This window comes from Oncorhynchus nerka, linkage group LG22, assembly GCF_034236695.1.
Source record: "Oncorhynchus nerka isolate Pitt River linkage group LG22, Oner_Uvic_2.0, whole genome shotgun sequence".
NCBI classification, from domain to species: Eukaryota; Metazoa; Chordata; class Actinopteri; order Salmoniformes; family Salmonidae; genus Oncorhynchus; species Oncorhynchus nerka.
In genome coordinates this window covers 86,168,966-86,174,215 of record NC_088417.1, presented here as the reverse complement: position 1 = coordinate 86,174,215, position 5,250 = coordinate 86,168,966, and positions in this window count along the sequence as shown.

Genomic DNA, 5,250 nt, shown 5'->3' with positions numbered 1-5,250 from the left:
GCGTACCCCGAACGCCGGGATGGCCGGCTAACTTGGCAGAGTGAGCCCACTGAAGAACGGCCAGACGAGTAGGAACGGGGAAAAAGAAGGTTCCTAGGACAAGCGCGCGGCGACGGAGTGTGAGTGAGTGCTTGCTTTACCTGCCTCTCAATTCCCCAGACAGTCAACCCGACAACACGCCCCTCAGGGAGAATCCCTCGGGGTCGGTGGAGGCTACTGAAGAACTGAAGAGACGGGACAAAGCATCAGGCTTGGTGTTCTTTGAGCCCGGACGATAAGAAATAACGAACTCGAAACGAGCGAAAAACAGCGCCCAACGAGCCTGACGAGCATTAAGTCGTTTGGCAGAACGGATGTACTCAAGGTTCTTATGGTCAGTCCAAACGACAAAGGAACGGTCGCCCCTCCAACCACTGTCGCCATTCGCCTAGGGCTAAGCGGATGGCGAGCAGTTCGCGGTTTCCACATCATAGTTACGTTCCGACGGCGACAGGCGATGAGAAAAATACGCGCAAGGATGGACCTTATCGTCAGAATGGGAGCGCTGGGACAGAATGGCTCCCACGCCCACCTCTGACGCGTCAACCTCGACAATGAACTGTCTAGAGACGTCAGGTGTAACAAGGATAGGAGCGGATGTAAAACGCTTCTTGAGGAGATCAAAAGCTCCCTGGGCGGAAACGGACCACTTAAAGCACGTCTTGACAGAAGTAAGGGCTGTGAGAGGAGCTGCCACCTGACCGAAATTACGAATGAAACGACGATAGAAATTCGCGAAACCGAGAAAGCGCTGCAGCTCGACACGTGACTTAGGGACGGGCCAATCACTGACAGCTTGGACCTTAGCGGAATCCATCTGAATGCCTTCAGCGGAAATAACAGAACCGAGAAATGTGACGGAAGAGACATGAAAAGCGCACTTCTCAGCCTTCACATAAAGACAATTCTCTAAAAGGCGCTGGAGGACACGTCGAACGTGCTGAACATGAATCTGGAGTGACGGTGAAAAAATCAGGATATCGTCAAGGTAAACGAAAACAAAGATGTTCAGCATGTCTCTCAGTACATCATTACTAATGCCTGAAAGACAGCTGGAGCGTTAGCGAGACCGAACGGCAGAACCCGGTATTCAAAATGCCCTAACGGAGTGTTAAACGCCGTTTTCCACTCGTCCCCCTCCCTGATGCGCACGAGATGGTAAGCGTTACGAAGGTCCAACTTAGTGAAAAACCTGGCTCCCTGCAGGATCTCGAAGGCTGAAGACATAAGGGGAAGCGGATAACGATTCTTAACCGTTATGTCATTCAGCCTCGATAATCCACGCAGGGGCGCAGGGTCCCGTCTTTTTCTTAACAAAAAAAAACCCCGCTCCGGCGGGAGAGGAGGAAGGGACTACGGTACCGGCGTCGAGAGCTACAGACAAATAATCTTCGAGAGCCTTACGTTCGGGAGCCGACAGAGAATATAGTCTACCCCGGGGGGGAGTGGTACCCGGAAAGAGATCTATACTACAATCATACGACCGGTGAGGAGGAAGGGAGGTGGCCCTGGACCGACTGAAGACCGTGCGCAGATCATGATATTCCTCCGGCACCCCTGTCAAATCACCAGGCTCCTCCTGTGAAGAGGGGGCAGAAGAAACAGGAGGGATAGCAGACATTAAACATTTCACATGACAAGAGACGTTCCAGGAGAGGATAGAATTACTTGACCAATTAATAGAAGGATTATGACACACTAGCCAGGGATGGCCCAAAACAACAGGTGAAAAAGGTGAACGAAAAATCAAAAAAGAAATGGTTTCGCTATGATTACCAGAGACAGTGAGGGTTAAAGGTAGCGTTTCACGCTGAATACTGGGGAGAGGACTACCATCCAAGGCGAACATGGCCGTGGGCTCCCCTAACTGTCTGAGAGGAATGTCATGTTCCCGAGCCCAGGCTTCGTCCATAAAACAGCCCTCCGCCCCAGAGTCTATCAAGGCACTGCAGGAAGCTGCCGAACCGGTCCAGCGTAGATGGACCGACAAGGTAGTACAGGATCTTGAAGGAGAGACCTGAGTAGTAGCGCTCACCAGTAGCCCTCCGCTTACTGATGAGCTCTGGCTTTTACTGGACATGAAATGACAAAATGACCAGCGGAACCGCAATAGAGACAGAGGCGGTTGGTGATTCTCCGTTCCCTCTCCTTAGTCGAGATGCGAATACCCCCCAGCTGCATGGGCTCAGCACCTGAGCCACTGGAGGAAGATGGTAGTGATGCGGAGAGGGGGGAAACGGAATACGCGAGCTCTCTTCCACGAGCTCGGTGACGAAGATCTACCCGTCGTTCTATCCGAATAGCGAGTTCAATCAAAGAATCCACGCTGGAAGGAACCTCCCGGGAGAGAATCTCATCCTTTACCTCCGCGTGGAGACCCTCCAGAAAACGAGCGAGCAACGCCGGCTCGTTCCAGTCACTGGAGGCAGCAAGAGTGCGAAACTCTATAGAGTAGTCCGTTATGGATCGATTCCCTTGACATAGGGAAGACAGGGCCCTGGAAGCTTCTTTCCCAAAAACTGAACGATCAAAAACCCGTATCATCTCCTCCTTAAAGTTCTGATACTGGTTAGTACACTCAGCCCTTGCCTCCCAGATTGCCGTGCCCCACTCACGAGCCCGTCCTGTAAGGAGAGATATGACGTAGGCGATACGAGCTGTACCCCTGGAGTACGTGTTGGGCTGGAGAGAGAACACAATATCACACTGGGTGAGGAACGAGCGGCATTCAGTAGGCTCCCCAGAGTAACACGGTGGGTTATTAATTCTGGGCTCAGGAGACTCGGAAGCCCTGGAAGTAGCCGGTGGATCAAGGCGGAGATTGTGAATATGTTTCGAGAGGTCGGAGACTTGGGCGGCCAGGGTCTCAACGGCATGTCGAGCAGCAGACAATTCCTGCTCGTGTCTGCCTAGCATCGCTCCCTGGATCTCGACGGCTGAGTAGAGAGGATCCGAAGTCGCTGGGTCCATTCTTGGTCGGATTCTTCTGTTATGCAGATGAGTAAGGACCCAACAGCGATTCAACAGAAACAGAGTCTTTTAATGTCCAAACAGGGAAAACATAAATCCTCAATCTTTACAGGAGATGTCCAAACAGGGAAAACATAAATCCTCTATCTTTGCAGGAGAGTCCTCCTTCTAGTAGTAGAGGAGAATTGCAGGGCTAGCGGCAACCGACTGCAGGTCCCTCTGGGTAGGCGCGGGCCGTAGAGGACAGAGACACCTGCTCACACGCAGCATCTGAAGAAGAGGCAGATTACGACAGGACGGGACAAGGGCAAAGCAAACAAGAATCCGACAAGGACAGAAGCAGAAACAGAGAGAGAAATAGAGACTTAATCAGAGGGCAAAAGAGGGGACAGGTGTGAGAGAGTAAACGAGGTCGTTAGGAGAATGAGGAACAGCTGGGAGCAGGAACGGAACGATAGCGAGAGAGAGTAACCAATACGACCAGCAGGGGGAAACGAAGAGAAGGGAAAGCACAGGGACAAGACATAACATGACACTTTCTAACAATCTCTCTATCAATCTCTCTATCAATCTTTCTAACAATCTCGCTATCAATCTATTAATATCTCTAACAATCTCTCTATCAATCTCTCTAACAATCTCTCTATCAATCTTTATATCAATCTTTCTAACAATCTTTATATCAATCGTTCTAACAATCTCTCTAACAATCTCTCTATCAATCTTTATATCAATCTTTCTAACAATCTTGATATCAATCGTTCTAACAATCTCTCTAACAATCTCTCTATCAATCTTTCTAACAATCTTTCTATCAATCTTTCTAACAATCTCTCTATCAATCTCTCTAACAATCTCTCTATCAATCTCTCTAACAATCTCTCTAACAATCTCTCTATCAATCTCTCTATCAATCTCTCTAACAATCTCTCTATCAATCTCTCTAACAATCTCTCTATAAATCTCTCTAACAATCTCTCTATCAATCTCTCTAACAATCTCTCTAACAATCTCTCTATCAATCTCTCTATCAATCTCTCTAACAATCTCTCTAACAATCTCTCTATAAATCTCTCTAACAATCTCTCTATCAATCTCTCTAACAATCTCTCTAACAATCTCTCTATAAATCTCTCTAACAATATTTCTATCAATCTTTCTAACAATCTTTCTATCAATCTTTCTAACAATCTTTCTAACAATCTTTCTATCAATCTTTCTAACAATCTTTCTATCAATCTCTATCAATCTTTCTAACAATCTCTCTATAAATCTCTCTATCAATCTCTCTATCAATCTTTCTAACAATCTCGCTATCAATCTATTAATATCTCTAACAATCTCTCTATCAATCTCTCTAACAATCTCTCTATCAATCTTTATATCAATCTTTCTAACAATCTTTATATCAATCGTTCTAACAATCTCTCTAACAATCTCTCTATCAATCTTTATATCAATCTTTCTAACAATCTTTGTATCAATCGTTCTAACAATCTCTCTAACAATCTCTCTATCAATCTCTCTAACAATCTCTCTATCAATCTCTCTAACAATCTCTCTATCAATCTCTCTAACAATCTCTCTATCAATCTCTCTAACAATCTCTCTAACAATCTCTCTATCAATCTCTCTATCAATCTCTCTAACAATCTCTCTATCAATCTCTCTAACAATCTCTCTATAAATCTCTCTAACAATCTCTCTAACAATCTCTCTAACAATCTCTCTAACAATCTCTCTATCAATCTCTCTAACAATCTCTCTATAAATCTCTCTATCAATCTCTCTATCAATCTCTCTATCAATCTCTCTATCAATCTCTCTAACAATCTCTCTATAAATCTCTCTATCAATCTCTCTAACAATCTATCTATCAATCTCTCTATCAATCTCTCTATAAATCTCTCTATCAATCTCTCTATCAATCTCTCTAACAATCTCTCTATAAATCTCTCTATCAATCTCTCTATAAATCTCTCTAACAATCTCTCTATCAATCTCTAAATCAATCTCTCTAACAATCTCTCTATCAATCTCTAAATCAATCTCTCTAACAATCTCTCTATCAATCTCTAAATCAATCTCTCTAACAATCGTCTATCAATCTTTCTACCAATCTCTCTAACAATCTCTCTAACAATCTCTCTATCAATCTCTAAATCAATCTCTCTAACAATCGTCTATCAATCTTTCTACCAATCTCTCTATAAATCTCTCTAACAATCTCTCTATCAATCT